The 18,752-nt window shown below is 39.9% G+C and overlaps 1 protein-coding gene across 3 annotated transcripts in view; it reads right to left on the bottom strand.

Annotated features, from left to right (window-relative positions):
- Positions 1 to 18,752, bottom strand: part of LOC139748651 (lipase member H-like) — a 147,065-nt gene that overhangs the window by 104,163 nt on the left and 24,150 nt on the right. For 2 of the 3 annotated variants that reach the window (XM_071661909.1, XM_071661908.1), the window contains exon 2: positions 10,851 to 10,949. The gene's annotated coding sequence lies outside the window, so the exon portion shown is untranslated. Of the gene's footprint in view, positions 1 to 10,850; positions 10,950 to 16,532; positions 16,574 to 18,752 lie in introns of those variants that run through there. The other variant, XM_071661910.1, reaches the window with a different exon arrangement.

The following is an 18,752-nucleotide window of genomic DNA, read 5'->3' as shown; positions in this document are numbered from 1 at the left end:
AGAGGAATTTATCAAAAATGGGGGTGACTGTGTTGTTGATTGGTTGATAATGATACTCAATGTATGTAAAACCATGGTGAAGTGCCTGAGGATCGTACAAAGGCAAAGGGAATAAAGGAGACTGTTCAAACTACAGAGGTATAAGTTTGTTGAGTATCCCTGGGAAATTATATGGGAGGGTGTTGATTGAGAAGGTCATGGCATGTACAGATCATCAGATTGGGGAAGAGCAGGGTGGTTGCAGAAGTGTTAAAGGATGTGTGGATCAGGTGTTTGCTTTGAGGAATATATATATAAGAAATACTTATAAAAACAGATGGATTTGTATGTGGCATTTATGGATCTGGAGAAGGCATGTGATAGGGTGGATAGAGATGCTTTGTGGAAGGTTTTAAGAGTATACAGTGTGACAGTTAAGTTGCTAGAGGCAGTGAAAAGTTTTTACCAAGGATGTAAGGCATGTGTACAAATAGGGAGAGAGGAAAGTGAATGGTTCCGAGTGAATGTCAATTTGCGGCAGGGGTGCGTGATGTCTCCATGGTTGCTAAATTTGTTTATGGATGGGGTGGTTAGGGAGGTGAATGCAAGAGTTTTGGAGAAAGGGGCAAGCATGCAGTCAGTTGTGGATGAGAGATGATGTCCGCTGATGATACAGCACTGGTGGCTTATTCCAGTGAGAAACTACAGAAGTTGGTGACTGTGTTTGGTAAAGGTGTTTGCTTTGAAGAATGTATGTGAGAAATACTTAAAAAGACAAATGGATTTGTATGTAGAATTCATGGATCTGGAGAAGGCACATGGGAGAGTTGATAGAGATGCTTTATGGAAGGTTTTAAAAGTATATGGTGAAGGAGGTAAGTTGTTAGAAGCAATGGAAGAGGATGTGTAGATCAGGTGTTTGCTTTGAAGAATGTATGTGAGAAATACTTAGAAAAACAAATGGATTTGTATGTAGCATTTATGGATTTGGAGAAGGCATATGATAGGGTTGATAGAGATGCTTTGTGGAAGGTTTTAAGAGTATTGCTTTGTGGAAGGTTTTAAGAGTATATGGTGTGGGAGGTAAGCTGCTAGAAGCAGTGAAAAGTTTTTACCAAGGATGTAAGGCATGTGTACGAGTAGGAAGAAAGGAGAGTGATTGGTTCCCAGTGAAGGTCGGTCTGCGGCAGGGGTGTGTGACGTCCTCATGGCTGTTTAATTTGTTTATGGATGGGGTGGTTAGGGAGGTGAATGCAAGAGTTTTGGAGAAAGGGGGGAGTATGCAGTCTGTTATGGATGGAAGGACCTGGGAAGTGAGTCTGTTGTTCACCAATGATAAAGCTCTAGTGGCTGATTCATGCGAGAAACTTCAGGGCTTGGTGACTGAGTTTGGAAAAGTGTGTGAAAGGAGAACGTTGAGAGTAAATGTGAATAAGAGCAACGTTATTAGGTTCAGTATGTTGAGGGACAAGTTAATTGGGATGTAAGTTTGAATGGAGAACAATTGGAGGAAGTGAAGTGTTTTAGATATCTGGGAGTGGACTTAGCAGCGGATGGACCCATGGAAGCGGAAGTGAGTCAGGGTGGGGAGGGGGAGAAGGTTCTGGAAGCGATGAAGAATGTATGAAAGGAGAGAATGTTATCTCGTAGAGCAAAAATGGGTATGTCTGAGAGAATGGTAGTTCCAACAATGTTGTATGGTTGCGAGGGATGGACTATAGATAGGGTTGTCCAGAGGAGGGTGGATGTGTTGGAAATGAAATGTTTGAGGACAATATGTGCTGAAAGGTGGTTTAATTGAGTAAGTAATGTAAGGGTAACAGAGATGTGTGGAAATAAATGAGTATGGTTGAGAGAGCAGAAGAATGTGTGCTGAAATGGTTTGGACATATGGAGAGAATGAGTGAGGAAAGATTGACAAAGAGGATATATGTGTCAGAGGTGGAGGGAACAAGGAGAAGCGGGAGACCAAATTTGAGATGGAAGGAATAAGTGAAAAAGATTTTGAGCAATCAGGGCCTAAACATACAGAAGGGTGAGAGGCTTGCAAGGAATATAGTGAACTGGAACAATGTGGTAAACTGGGGTCAACATGCTGTCAATGGACTGAACCAGGGCATGCGAAGCATCTGGGGTAAACCATGGAAAGGTCTGTGGGGCCTGGATGTGGATAGGGAGCTGTGGTTTCGGTGCACTACACATGACAGCTAGAGACTGGGTGTGAACAAATGTGGCCTTTTTGTCTGTATTCCTGGCACTACCTCTCTGAAGTAGGGGATAGCGATGCTGTTTTCCTGTGGGGTGGGTTTGTGACAGGACTAGATGAAGGCAAGCAAGTATGAATATGTACATGTGTATGTATTTAGTGTCTGTGTATGTGTATGCATATGTATTCATATGCTGATATGTATATGTATGTATATGAGTGTATGATGCTGCTTCGCTGATGCGGGAAACAGCGATTATGTACAACAAATAAATAAATATTTCTATATTTATTTATCATACATAATCGCTGTTTCCTGTGTCAGTGAGGTAGTGCCAGGAAACAGACAAAGAATGGCCTATCCACTCAGATACACATATCTATATCTATTTATTTATTTATTATTTATTTTGCTTTGTCGCTGTCTCACGCGTTTGCGAGGTAGCGCAAGGAAACAGACGAAAGAAACGGCCCAACCCACCCCCATACACATGTATATACATACACGTCCACACACGCAAATATACATACCTATACATCTCAATGTACACATATATATACACACACAGACACATACATATAAACCCATGCACACAATTCACACTGTCTGCCTTTATTCATTCCCATCGCCACCTCACCACACATGGAATACCATCCCCCTCCCCCCTCATGTGTGCGGGGTAGTGCTAGGAAAAGACAACAAAGGCCTCATTCATTCATACTCAGTCTCTAGCTGTCATGCAATAATGCCCGAAACCACAGCTCCCTTTCCACATCCAGGCCTCACACAGCTTTCCATGGTTTACCCCAGATGCTTCACATACCCTGATTCAATCCACTCACAGCACGTCAACCCCGGTATACCACATCGATCCAATTCACTCTATTTCTTGCCCGCCTTTCACCCTCTTGCATGTTCAGGCCCCGATCACTCAAAATCTTTTTCACTCCATCTTTCCACCTCCAATTTGGTCTCCCTCTTCTCCTCGTTCCCTCCACCTCCGACACATATATCCTCTTGGTCAATCTTTCCTCACTAATTCTCTCCATGTACCCAAACCATTTCAAAACACCCTCTTCTGCTCTCTCAACCTAGCTCTTTTTATTTCCACACATCTCTCTTACCCTTACATTACTTACTCGATCAAACCACCTCACACCACACATTGTCCTCAAACATCTCATTTCCAGCACATCCACCCTCCTGCGCACAACTCTATCCATAGCCCATGCCTCGCAACCATACAACATTGTTGGAACCACTATTCCTTCAAACATACCCATTTTTGCTTTCCGAGATAATGTTCTCAACTTCCACACATTCTTCAAGGCTCCCAGGATTTTCGCCCCCCCCCACCCTATGATTCACTTCCGCTTCCATATATATATATATATATATATATATATATATATATATATATATATATATATCTTTTTTCTTTCTTTTAAACTATTCGCCATCTCCCGCATTAGCGAGGTAGCGTTAAGAACAGAGGACTGGGCCTTTTTTGGAATATCCTCACCTGGCCCCCTCTGTTCCTTCTTTTGGAAAATTAAAAAAAAAAAACGAGAGGGGAGGATTTCCAGCCCCCCGCTCTCTCCCCTTTTAGTCGCCTTCTACGACACCCAGGGAATACGTGGGAAGTATTCTTAATCCCCTATCCCCAGGGATAATATATATATTTTTTTTTTTTGCTTTGTCGCTGTCTCCCACGTTTGCGAGGTAGCCCAAGGAAACAGACGAAAGAAGTGGCCCAACCCACCCCCATACACATGTATATACATACGTCCACACACGCAAATATACATACCTACACAGCTTTCCATGGTTTACCCCAGACGCTTCACATGCCCTGATTCAATCCACTCACAGCACGTCAACCCCGGTATACCACATCGATCCAATTCATTCTATTCCTTGCCCTCCTTTCACCCTCCTGCATGTTCAGGCCCTGATCACACAAAATCTTTTTCACTCCATCTTTCCACCTCCAATTTGGTCTCCCACTTCTCCTCGTTCCCTCCACCTCCGACACATATATCCTGTTGGTCAATCTTTCCTCACTCATTCTCTCCATGTGCCCAAACCATTTCTAAACACCCTCTTCTGCTCTCTCAACCACGCTCTTTTTATTTCCACACATCTCTCTTACCCTTACGTTACTTACTCGATCAAACCACCTCACACCACACATTGTCCTCAAACATCTCATTTCCAGCACATCCATCCTCCTGCGCACAACTCTATCCATAGCCCACGCCTCGCAACCATACAACATTGTTGGAACCACTATTCCTTCAAACATACCCATTTTTGCTTTCCGAGATAATGTTCTCGACTTCCACACATTCTTCAAGGCTCCCAGAATTTTCGCCCCCTCCCCCACCCTATGATCCACTTCCGCTTCCATGGTTCCATCCACTGCCAGATCCACTCCCAGATATCTAAAACACTTTACTTCCTCCAGTTTTTCTCCATTCAAACTTACCTCCCAGTTGACTTGACCCTCAACCCTACTGTACCTAATAACCTTGCTCTTATTCACATTTACTCTTAACTTTCTTCTTTCACACACTTTACCAAACTCAGTCACCAGCTTCTGTAGTTTCTCACATGAGTCAGCCACCAGCGCTGTAACATCAGCGAACAACAACTGACTCACTTCCCAAGCTCTCTCATCCCCAACAGACTTCATACTTGCCCCTCTTTCCAAAACTCTTGCATTCACCTCCCTAACAACCCCATCCATAAACAAATTAAACAACCATGGAGACATCACACACCCCTGCCGCAAACCTACATTCACTGAGAACCAATCACTTTCCTCTCTTCCTACATGTACACATGCCTTACATCCTCGATAAAAACTTTTCACTTTTCTAACAACTTGCCTCCCACACCATATATTCTTAATACCTTCCACAGAGCATCTCTATCAACTCTATCATATGCCTTCTCCAGATCCATAAATGCTACATACAAATCCATTTGCTTTTCTAAGTATTTCTAACATACATTCTTCAAAGCAAACACCTGATCCACACATCCTCTACCACTTCTGAAACCACACTGCTCTTCCCCAATCTGATGCTCTGTACATGCCTTCACCCTCTCTATCAATACCCTCCCATATAATTTACCAGGAATACTCAACAAACTTATACCTCTGTAATTTGAGCACTCACTCTTATCCCCTTTGCCTTTGTACAATGGCACTATGCACGCATTCCGCCAATCCTCAGGCACCTCACCATGAGTCTTACATACATTAAATAACCTTACCAACCAGTAAATAATACAGTCACCCCCTTTTTTAATAAATTCCACTGCAATACCATCCAAACCTGCTGCCTTGCCGGCTTTCATCTTCCGCAAAGCTTTTACTACCTCTTCTCTGTTAACCAAATCATTTTCCCTAACCCTCTCACTTTGCACACCACCTCGACCAAAACACCCTATATCTGCCACTCTATCATTAAACACATTCAACAAACCTTCAAAATACTCACTCCATCTCCTTCTCACATCACTACTTGTTATCACCTCCCCATTTGCGCCCTTCACTGAAGTTCCCATTTGCTCCCTTGTCTTACGCACTTTATTTACCGCCTTCCAGACCATCTTTTTATTCTCCCTAAAATTTAATGATACTCTCTCACCCCAACTCTCATTTGCCCTCTTTTTCACCTCTTGCACCTTTCTCTTGACCTCCTGTCTCTTTCTTTTATACATCTCCCACTCAATTGCATTTTTTTCCCTGCAAAAATCGTCCAAATGCCTCTCTCTTCTCTTTCACTAATAATCTTACCTCTTCATCCCACCACTCACTACCCTTTCTAATCAACCCACCTCCCACTCTTCTCATGCCACAAGCATCTTTTGCGCAATCCATCACTGATTCCCTAAATACATCCCATTCCTCCCCCACTCCCCTTACTTCCATTGTTCTCACCTTTTTCCATTCTGTACTCAGTCTCTCCTGGTACTTCCTCACACAAGTCTCCTTCCCAAGCTCACTTACTCTCACCACCCTCTTCACCCCAACATTAACTCTTCTTTTCTGAAAACCCATACAAATCTTCACCTTAACCTCCACAAGATTATGATCAGACATCCCTCCAGTTGCACCTCTCAGCACATTAACATCCAAAAGTCTCTCTTTCACGCGCCTGTCAATTAACACATAATCCAATAACGCTTTCTGGCCATCTCTCCTACTTACACACGTATACGTATGTATATCTCACTTTTTAAACCAGGTATTCCCAATCACCAGTCCTTTTTCAGCACATAAATCTACAAGCTCTTCACCATTTCCATTTACAACACTGAACACCCCATGTATACCAATTATTCCCTCAACTGCCACATTACTCACCTTTGCATTCAAATCACCCATCACTATAACCCGGTCTTGTGCATCAAAACCACTAACACACTCATTCAGCTGCTCCCAAAACACTTGCCTCTCATGATCTTTCTTCTCGTGCCCCGGTGCATAAGCACCAATAATCACCCATCTCTCTCCATCAACTCTCCACAATATATATATATATATATATATATATATATATATGTGAAAGAAGAAAGTTGAGAGTAAATGTGAATAAGAGCAAGGTTATTAGGCACAGTAGGGTTGAGGGTCAAGTCAATTGGGAGGTAAGTTTGAATGGAGAAAAACTGGAGGAAGTGAAGTGTTTTAGATATCTAGGAGTGGATTTGGCAGCAGATGGAACCATGCAAACGGAAGTGAATCATAGGGTGGGGGAGGGGGCGAAAATTCTGGGAGCCTTGAAGAATGTGTGGAAGTCGAGAACATTATCTCGGAAAGCAAAAATGGGTATGTTTGAAGGAATAGTGGTTCCAACAATGTTGTATGGTTGCGAGGCGTGGGCTATGGATAGAGTTGTGCGCAGGAGGGTGGATGTGCTGGAAATGAAATGTTTGAGGACAATATGTGGTGTGAGGTGGTTTGATCGAGTAAGTAATATAAGGGTAAGAGAGATGTGTGGTAATAAAAGGATTGTGGTTGAGAGAGCAGAAGAGGGTGTTTTGAAATGGTTTGGTCACATGGAGAGAATGAGTGAGGAAAGATTGACCAAGAGGATATATGTGTCAGAGGTGGAGGGAACGAGGAGAAGTGGGAGACCAAATTGGAGGTGGAAAGATGGAGTGAAAAAGATTTTGAGAGATCGGGGCCTGAACATGCAGGAGGGTGAAAGGCGTGCAAGGAATAGAGTGAATTGGAACGATGCGGTATACTGGGGTCGACGTGCTGTCAATGGATTGAACCAGGGCATGTGAAGTGTCTGGGGTAAACCATGGAAAGTTCTGTGGGGCCTGGATGTGGAAAGGGAGCTGTGGTTTCAGTACATTATTACATGGCAGCTAGAGACTGAGTGTGAACGAATCGGGCCTTTGTCATCTTTTCCTAGCGCTACCTCACACACATGAGGGGGGGAGGGGGTTGTTATTTTATGTGTGGCGAGGTGGCGATGGGAATGAATAAAGGCAGACAGTATGAATTATGTACATGTGTACATATGTATATGTCTGTGTGTGTATATATATATATATGCATATGTTGAGATGTATAGGTATGTATATTTGCGTGTGTATAGGTATGTATATTTGTGTGTATATACATACACATGTATGTATATACATGTGTATGTGGGTGGGTTGGGCCATTCTTTCGTCTGTTTCCTTGTGCTACCTCGCTGATGCCGGAGACAGCGACAAAGCAAAATAAATAAAATAAATATATAAATATACAAAAACACCCATATACACACATATACATATCAAAATATACATACACATACACAGACATATACATTCATACACATGTATATAGTCATACTTGCTTGCCTTCATCCATTCCTGTCACTACCCAGCCCCAGAGGAAACAGCAATGCTGCCCCCCACTTCAGCGAGGTAGCACCAGGAAAACAGACAAAAAAGGCCACATTCGTTCACACTCAGTCTCTAGCTGTCATGTGTAATGCACTGAATTATATATTTTCATACATTAGCCATTTTCCTGCACCAGCAAGGTAGCTTCAAGAACAGATGGCAGGGCCTTAGAAGGAAAAATCCTCACCTGGCTCTTTGCTCTGTTCTTTCTTTTGGAAAGTTGTATGGGAAGGGAAGATTTCCAGCCATCCACTCCTGTCACTCTTAGTCACCCTCTTTGACACACAAGGAATACATAAGCAGTATTCTTTCTCCCCTATCCCCAAGAATAGCCAAGTACCCATTCTATCAACCAACCCTTACAGGAGGATGAACAGCCGGGCTGACTTTGGACTGACTGCCATGACCAAAATTCAAAGATATGCACTTGACCCCTGGCAGTCCATGAGTGCTTCACAGTCAGCAATGCAAACTGATACACCAAAGAGGTTCATAAAAAGGTCCATTTGCCGAGCTGTTTGACTATTTCCTTTACTATTCAAAAAGAAGTTACTTCATAACTGTATCAGAAGAAACAAGCCTACAGAAGCATGAAGAGAACAGATCTATATAGTTCATGACAATCCCAAAGAGTGAGTTTAGTGTACCTATAATCATTAATCCTATTCTAATTTCCATGGTTGGAAGAAGTGCAAGTAAACATGCACCTTTGCAAGAATCAATTTGCAAAACTGAATTCCATTACCCCATAAGCTGATAATGACTTCTTTTCTTTGAACTTATGTTGCCTTGTATTTAGGTAGATTCTTCTTTTGAAGTGATCACCCATCTGCTATCTGATCTGTTCCAGATCTTCTTCCTTAAAAATATTAATGGAAACTGCCATCTTCTACTCCCTTAGCACTAAACCATTCTTTGAATACCCCATATGGCCTACCAAGAGTTTCTGCATACTCCTCAAGTATGTCTGGTGAGACTTCATATGATTCAAGTACCTATCAGTCAAGGTCCTTCAATAACCTGACAAATTCAATGCTTTCCTCTTTCCTCCTACTCAGTGTCTTACAATATGAAGAAGCTTTACTACATCATTCATTTTTTGCATGTTTCCTCATCTTTATCAACCCTTCCCTCTCAATCCCTGAAGTTTGCAAAAATCAATGGATTAGATATGTCAGGGATAAGTTAATCTGATTCTGGAAATAGTGATCTAAAGTGAAGGAGCCACCATCTATTGAGCAGCATTAGATGTAAATATATCTCATGTTTACATTCACCTTAATGGCCTCACAACTGGCCAATACCTAATGGAATGCTTTTGCAGTCATCATATATTAGCTGGGTTTCCTATCAAACTGTAAAGTCTACTGAGACAAGGCAGAAAGAAAGAGAAGCTGTGGCAACTTTATCTCATCCCTATCTAAGCTCTGAAAAAAATCTCTATGCTTAAAACCAAGTCATGCTTCACCTACATACATATATAGAAAATCCCTTCCATCTTTAAATTCTTTCACTCCATCCCAATGTTCTTTTATTGTCTTCTATTATAATCTTAATGGACTCCCATGGTGCAGCAGTTAATATTCATGACCATCATGCATTCACAGGCCACCCAGGGTCGAGCACATAAGTTTGAATCCTGGGTGTGGCAGTCAACCCAGCTGTTCATCCACCCCTAGGGTTAATCGATAAAATGAGTACCTGGCTCAGGCTAGGATATACATATATATATATATATATATATATATATATATATATATGGGAGGTGAGTTTGAATGGTGAGAGGCTGGAGGAAGTGAAGTGTTTTAGATATCTGGGAGTGGATCTGTCAGCGGATGGAACCATGGAAGCGGAAGTGGATCATAGGGTGGGGGAGGGGGCGAAAATTTTGGGAGCCTTGAAAAATGTGTGGAAGTCGAGAACATTATCCCGGAAAGCAAAAGTGGGTATGTTTGAAGGAATAGTGGTTCCAACAATGTTGTATGGTTGCGAGGCGTGGGCTATGGATAGAGTTGTGCGTAGGAGGATGGATGTGCTGGAAGTGAGATGTTTGAGGACAATGTGTGGTGTGAGGTGGTTTGATCGAGTAAGTAACGTAAGGGTAAGAGAGATGTGTGGAAATAAAAAGAGCGTGGTTGAGAGAGCAGAAGAGGGTGTTTTGAAATGGTTTGGGCACATGGAGAGAATGAGTGAGGAAAGATTGACCAAGAGGATATATGTGTCGGAGGTGGAGGGAACGAGGAGAAGAGGGAGACCAAATTGGAGGTGGAAAGATGGAGTGAAAAGGATTTTGTGTGATCGGGGCCTGAACATGCAGGAGGGTGAAAGGAGGGCAAGGAATAGAGTGAATTGGAGCGATGTGGTATACAGGGGTTGACGTGCTGTCAGTGGATTGAATCAGGGCATGTGAAGCGTCTGGGGTAAACCATGGAAAGCTGCGTAGGTATGTATATTTGCGTGTGTGGACGTGTGTATGTACATGTGTATGGGGGGGGTTGGGCCATTTCTTTCGTCTGTTTCCTTGCGCTACCTCGCAAACGCGGGAGACAGCGACAAAGTATAAAAAAAAAAAAAAAAAAAAAAAAAAAAAAAAAAAAAAAAAAAAAAATATATATATATATATATATATATATATATATATATATATATATATATATACATATAGTGTTAAAGGGATGGCCTTGATTCAGGCCTCAGGTGTCCATGTTGTCTCAGCTAACATAAAAAAAAAAGTCAAACCATACTTACCCAAAACTCTTTACACCTTTTGTAATTCTCAAAATATCCAGTACAAGTATCTCGGTTGAAGTTGTTTTCATCTAAGCACTTGAAAGATAACTTGTGTTCCTGAAATATGAAATAAGATGTTACTCGAGTGAAAAGTATACCTCTTACAATATAAATTACTCATTTGTAAAACTTATTGAGTAACAAAAATATGAAGAGCATGGAATCTATAGTTGCAAACAAAATGAAGTCACTGATCTCTTTCAAGAATATGTTTATCCATATCAAATTGATCATTTACAATCCCCTTCTTAAACATTTATTGAAAATGGTTGGAAACTTTATTATAAATCTTAAACTATTCAGAATAATACTCATATTACAGCAGTGACAAGAAATCAGTAGACAAACAGCACTTTTATGAAGAATTTGTCAAAAAATTTTGCTATTAATTAGAAAAAGCCATTTCTTTACCAAAATCATGATCCTATGTGCATCAGAGAAGATATTTGCAGATGGGGTTAAGAAAAGATTTTACCTCTAATCTGGGTGTATCATCAAAATTTCAACCTCATCAACTGCCATATAAGGCAAGCTAGTACCCTTTCATATTGGCCTAATAACCACAGAGCAGCCCACTAGGGCCTATGATGATGAAGGTAAAGAGCTGCAGGTGGTGCCTTCTGGCACCACCTGCCTAAAGTTAAGCAAAAAATTACCTTCATAGCCATCTTGTAGCACACCAGGGACCATCTGCCCAAAAGATAACAACCCCAACATCACACAAGGTCAATCCTCAACATCTAAAGTACAATATTGTTAACAAATACATTAAACAATCTGGTGATCCCTACAAATCCTTCTGGGAATTAACTAAGCATATGGAATGAAGTCCTCTAGCTGTCGTCTTCTCGGAACAAATCACAAAATGGGGTATTTCTAAACCTAACTTTTTCAACAGCATAGAGCTGGATCTATCTTTACCTGAGATATATCATCACCAAAGAAGAAATGTTTCATATGTCTGGAAATTGCATACATCTTATGATCTCTTCTCCCAGCAAAAAAAGGCTATCAAGAAGAAAATTTTCAAATAGAGATATAAGGATACCAAACCATAAGAGAAATCCTTTAAGAGTAACAAGCCTATATCTTTTAACATTTCCCAATGAAGCTGTAACATAGCAACAACTGGACTCCTTGAAATGAAAGTTGGGAATAGTTTATCTCAAGTCAACAGAGATATATATCAAAACTTTCTAAAAATGGTTCTTATAGGGCCCTCATATAGCCCTGTATTACTAAGCTTGTTTATAACATGAAAAGTCTGAAAGGGTTGTTCATAAACACAAAATGCTGAAAAACTCTAAAAAAGAGAGCTTCTAAAACTTCGGAAGAATCTGAATCTTCAAGAAAAAACTGGAAGAGTTTCCAGACTAACTGATACTGTCCTTGGGTAGGGAGATGAATATAACAGAAATTACTTTTGTTATTGATATCTTAGACAGTAAAAATGATATACAAAATCAAGTGCAGATTCTATAATCCACAGCTTCAATGTCAGGCTTCTGAACCAAGGTAGAGCTTGAGGTATCAGCTGATGAGAAAAGCAAACCTGAAGAAGTTTATGTCACCAAGGATGTCTCTCCCATTTGGGAATATAAGCACCAATAAATTCCCTAAAATAACCAGTTTAGGAAGATCTCTCCTACTCAGATTTACCTGGGGAGATAGATTAATTTGGTTCTAATAGCTCCAGTCTACAATCAAGGTATCTGCTGCTACTCCTCCAAGAAAACTTTCTTTCATACTTGATCGCCACTTCCTGTGTTAGCAAGGTAGCACCAGAAACAGACAAAGAATGACCACATCCATTCCCTAACTGTCTCGTAGGATTCCCCTATACTTAACAAGAATGCCATAAGGGCATTACGCCATATTTAACCTGGACTAACAGACAATTGATGGAGATCCTGGGGTTTAGAGTTACAGGTCTTTTCACGACAGAGAACAGGCCCAGGCCTTCTCTCTCCTTGAGTATCCGGATCTTCAGCATTAGCGCGTGACTGTAACAGGGTAAGCCACTAGACCATTAGCACCCTCTTTCGGTTGGTTTGTGGTTGCTCCTCTGCTCAAAGAAAAGGACACTATTCAAATCTTCTGAAAAATCTAAGAATTCCACTTTGAACTTAATTCTCCAAAACAGTGAAACTTATTGGGACCTATCCATTTTTCAACAAGACATGGACTATATTCCTCAGTTCCCAACCTTACCTGCATAGAAAAGGTAGTTTTTGAATTCAGGACCATGAGCTTTTTCCTGGTCCCAACATATCAAAGGATAGCAATGGCTGTCTCTGCCTCTTAGCCTAAGGCTGCCTCTGTAGAATCAGTTTTTATATAATTCCTGCTTGGAAAAAATTTGATCTTCCATATTCTTTAAGCTTTGGTCAGTCTTGGCTTCTTCTGAGAAGACTGATCATTACATTATGACCTAAAACTTAGGCTTCAGTACCTAAAGAGTGTGGCTTTTGATAATCTTGGTCATTTTGCTACCCTACCCTTCTCCATGGAAAAGTTTTCAATTCTAAGTAAGCCCTTACAGAAAGCAAAAACTGATATCCATTTTTTTTGTTTTTAAAATAAACAAGATAACCAAAACAGTTATTGTGAGTGTTCAGACTGGCCAATTGATTGAGATAGAAGGAACTTCTCTTTATATAACCAACATCAAACTTTTCCCTGAACTGGCCCATCAAACAGGAACTGGAGGCATTTATCCAATTTTTTATCCAATTTGCTGTTTGAGACCTCCTCTTACTTAAAATCAAGTGAAACCCGACAGCCTCTGCTGATATATCTAACCTTTATAATACCTCTTATGGAATATTCAGTTGAGACAGACCTCACCAGGATAGTCATGGGACTGGTTATGAAACACTTACAGTTCTTTACAAAGACACCTTTTTCTGTTCTTGACGACAAAAAATGTAGATGACTGGCTGCATCTTCCATTCCTCTAAAGAAGAGTAATTAGAGCTGCTTCAATCTTCCCTATTGCATGAATTTCTTTTTTTCTATGAGGCTATTAAGTCACAAAAGCCATATCCTCCATACCGGTCACTGTACGTAGAACAGCATCTCAACCCTAATACCTCTGAGGTAGGTATAAGGTGCAGTCAGAAAGTAGGGATCCTGATACTCCTCACTGTAGCAAGGGAAGTGCTAGAGGGATTTGCCATCATCCAATTCTCTTACAAGGAGGAGGAGGAGCATTCATTTTAAATTCATCCCTACCAAAGACATAGGCATCCCTTCAAGAAAGCCCTTTCAAAGCTATAAAACAAGCCTTCCTGCCATAATAGCTTCTTTCGAGACAGAGATTGGCTCCAGAACTTCAAAGACTTTTGGAAATTCAACAGGTAAAAGTAGTTATGTTAGGAAAGGGTCTGAGTTGGAATTAGTTTCCAAACCCAATTTCAAGGAAAAATCTGGGACAGTCAGAGACTCAACCTTTAAAGGTATATACTTAAGCAGCATTACAAAAATTTTTAGAACCTGCAAGGGAACCAGTTCTCCTTCAGCTACTTTTTGGTCATTTAATAAAAATTATTTTGGGTCTCTTTACCAAATACCTGCATCAAAAAGCACAAATTCAAAATGATTACTGACCATACCTGTCAGTTCTTATGGTCAAATGAATGGATCTACATGATGCTTCTTTACACGCTCGGACTCAGAATGAGAAAGACTTTTGGCTTTTATATGAAACCAAACTTTGTAGTTCAAAGTTATGCCCTCTAGGATGTACAATACCTGAAAGTTCTTAAAAAAAAAATGGTAGCCTCTCTTCTCCTAAGTCAGTAGAAACAATACAATCCAACAAACTAGGTAGGCATTGACACCACATGCTAGCCCTGCCATTCTGGCAAAATCTCATTATAGGTAAACTGATAGTACTCATCCAAGACCACAGAGCTTGAATACCTCAAAAAAATTCTAGTAATCTTGGAATCATACTAGGAATATGCTAGAAAAGATACTGCAAAATTTATAAAATATATTGTGGGGTAAATCAGTTTTGTAAACCCTATCAATCAAATGCTGTCTTTGGTGCTCATACGGAAATCATACATGATGAGGATTGTTCACAATTTTGGATCAGTTTACATATCCAAACAGTTATCATTTGGACATGATATAATAAATCAAAACTGCTAATAAAATGGAAGAATTTACAGTGAAATGTATGAAGTGGGACATATTCTTCTAAAGTCAACCATGGTGTAGCAGCTGAGGGCATAAATGATATGTGAACATTCTTTTAACCAGTGGATGTCAAACAGGGGTACATGAAACCTTTTCTGAGGGTATATGAAAGGAATTACAGTGCAAAAAAATCAAGAAATGCTAATTATCATAAAAGATTGGATGACAAAGAATGTCGGACAAAAAACTGACAAGTAATGGTGAAACACTTTAGACAGTGGCTTATCAATCCTTATACAGAGGTGCTGAGTTCAGACCCCATCTTCATTTAGACATTAAAAAGAAATAAATCTCTTTATGAAATAAAAGACTGGCATTTAAAAGTACAAAAAATAACCACGAATTTATATTAAATATCTTTGCATTGGCCTGGAGCAACAGTAGCTAATGAGTGGTAAAAATTCTGATGATTGTATTTCTTTTGTTAATCAATATTTCACACTCTTCTCTTAATCTGTACACATGCACAGCATCAGTGATGAACAACACAAATATAATTACAAATATTACTGTACACTGTACATGCTACAAATGGGTATAAGGAAGATTCCCTAGCACATGTGTGGATGGATACTGGAGGTGTTTTTCCTTGAAAATTTTCAGTTCTTGGCCCATCATCTACAGTATTACACAAGAAACACATATGTGTAAGTATTATGTATTTCTCCCATACAAACAAAGGCCAAGAGGAGGGTAACAAAGGTAGCCTCTCATTCTGGTCTCTCTACTCCTTACATAATTCCACAAAAATTACTCTCACAGTCACTTATTTCTCCACATTTCTCATACTGCTCTTCTTCACCTTCCTTACCATTAATGTACATCATAAGTGTCTCTTCTCATTAGCTAGGTCATTCAACAATCTATATGATTCTGTCAGGTCACCATGAACTCTGAGTATGGCATGCAGGTAGAAGGCCACATACTTATAGTGGTGGGTGAAGGGGTAATGAGAAAAACAGAATTTTAAAACACCTTCCTGGTAATGACAGAGATCTCTAATGGCTACTAAAGGTACCATAAGTCATCTGGATTAAAAATGATGTGAGGAAAGTTAAATCATCATGTGACAACGGGAGCCATCTAAGGATAAGTAACATAATATATAAAGAGTTAACTTCAGATGGATTGAAATGAGAGACAAAGAGCTGAAAAAATAAGAAAGGGCAATGCTAGTTTTAAAAGGATAACAATCAATGCTTTAGACAAGGGTGCAAAAGAGATTGAGAAATCATGTCCAAAAGTACACTGAGACGATTGGGATGAGAAGTGACAGACATCAACAATCAAACTTAGTAAAATAGCAAGAAAATGTTGGTGCACACTTCAGAATGTGATCCACCATGAAGAAATGTGCAGCATTCACATTGTCAGCCCATTTATCTTAAACAATGTATTAGACAGTGTAGATATGGCAATAGAAGCACACTTAACCTTTAAGCATGGATTCTTCTCATCATCCATCAATCTCGAAGCTTTTTTTATATTTGCCTGTCGTTCATCTTCTGTTTTAGAGGGATTAATTACTACCCCATGAAACATAATTAGTCAAGCCTCAAGACCTGAAACAGAAAAAAATTCTCCATGAATCCACACATCATGACATCATTCAATTTCATACTTTTTTCATACTGATCGCTGTTTCCCACGTTAGTGAGGTAGTACCAGGATATAAACTAAGAAGGACATGTTAACTCACATACATATACATACATACATATGAATGCAAAAGTGGGATGTGATGGAATTGATGAGATAGTTGGTAAATAAGGAGTGCCTGGAGTAAATGAGAATGGAAGCTATCTTGTGGTTACCTGTGCTCAGTGAGAGGGGTTTATTCCTTGCAAACACCTTTTTTCAGACAAGATGATCCACACATATAAATGGATGAGGAATGATGGAAGAGAAGAACAAAAGGCTCTGCTTGACTATGTGACAGTGGATGAAAGATTGAGAAAGGCTGTGCTGGACACTAAGAGTTGAGAGAAGATTCTCTGGAGACTCCAGCCATCTTGCAGCTCTCATGAGGATCAGGATCAAGGAGAAGAGAAGGTTCAGTGCAAGGAAGAAAGGAGAAGTAAAAGCATTGGCAACCAAGTAAATGAATCACGAAAAATACAGGGATGAGTATGAAAGGAAGGTAACTGAAAGCTTAGATGGAAGTGCAGTGAATGTAGGAATGCAGTCATGTGTGAATGGGGTGTTTAAAATGTTTAAACAAATGCTGGTAAAGGTTGTAGAAACAGTAGTTAGATACAAAGTAGTGAGATACAGGAATAAAAAGAGCAAAGCATGATAGACAGAAGAGATTAGAAATGTCATGGAAGAGAAGAAAAAGGCATATGGTGGAATTCTCAATAGAAATACACCAGTGGAAGTTCAGCAAAGGAGGAGGAAAGAATACAAAATATGTTCGCGTAATGTTAGGAAAGCAAAGATATAGTAGATGAAGATTTTGGAAGTTTACTGAAAAGTTTTGGGATAATAAGAGACTATACTGGAAAGAGGTGAAAAAAGGAAAGAGGTGGATGTAAAAGGGGAAATGTTGATGTGAGAAGTAAGGAAGGGGAATTGCCAATTCAAAAGGAGGAAGTGAAAGGAATTTGGAAAGAGTATTCTGAAGAACTCATGAATGTGAGAGAAAGGGAGGCAGCAGTTGTTACATGCATGGGTATGAAGGAGGGAAGGAAGAGGATACAAGTGCAAGGGCCTATAGCAAAAAAGGAGGTAAGAAGAGCAATAATGAGGCAGAAGGTAGGAAAAGAACCTGGAGAGGGTGGGATTACAACTGAAATGCTGAAGTATGGAGGAGAAAATGCGATAGAGTGGATGCATCTTATATGTAATTTAGCATGGAAACAGAAAGTTGTGCCTGAGGATTGGGTGAAAGTTATCATCATTCCTTTATTCAAAGGAAAAGGTGCTAAGAATGTATGAAGCAGTTTTGGGGGAATAATTTTGCTAAGTATACCAGGAAAAGTGTATGCGAGAATATTAATTCACAGAGTGATGGAAGTGATTGAATGCAGACTAAGTGAAGAGCAAGGAGGTTATAGGAAAGACAGAGGATGTGTGGATCAAAATCTTGTAGGAAAGATGACCATGGAAAAGTACTTTAAAGAAAAAGAAGTTGTATGCAGCTTTTATGTATCTGGAGAAAGCATATGACAGAGATGAGTGAAATACTATGTGGGATGTGTTAATGATGTATGGTATAGGGAGAGAACTGTTGGACAGTGTAAAAACCTTCTATATAGGAGCAAATGCATGTATAAGAGTGGATGGAGAGCTGAGAAAAAGTTTTGGGATACATGTAGGTGTGAGGCATGGTTGCGTGATGTCACCAAGGCTTCTAATATACCGGATTAGATGAAGGAAGCAAAAGCAAGTATGAATATGCACATATGTATATATGTGTATGTCTGTGTATGCATATGTATGTACACGCTGAAATGTATAGGTATGTATATATGTGTGTGTGTGGGCATTTATGTATATACATGTGTATGTCAGTGGGTTGGGCCATTCTTTCATCTGTTTCCTTGTGAGAAATACTTAGAAAAACAAATGCATTTGTATGTAGCATTTATGGATCTGGAGAAGGCATATGATAAGAGTTGATAGACATGCTCTGTGGAAAGTATTAAGAATTAA

The sequence above is a fragment of the Panulirus ornatus genome, chromosome 5, assembly GCF_036320965.1.
Source record: "Panulirus ornatus isolate Po-2019 chromosome 5, ASM3632096v1, whole genome shotgun sequence".
Taxonomy (NCBI): Eukaryota; Metazoa; Arthropoda; class Malacostraca; order Decapoda; family Palinuridae; genus Panulirus; species Panulirus ornatus.
This window is presented reverse-complemented; position numbering and strand designations above follow the sequence as displayed.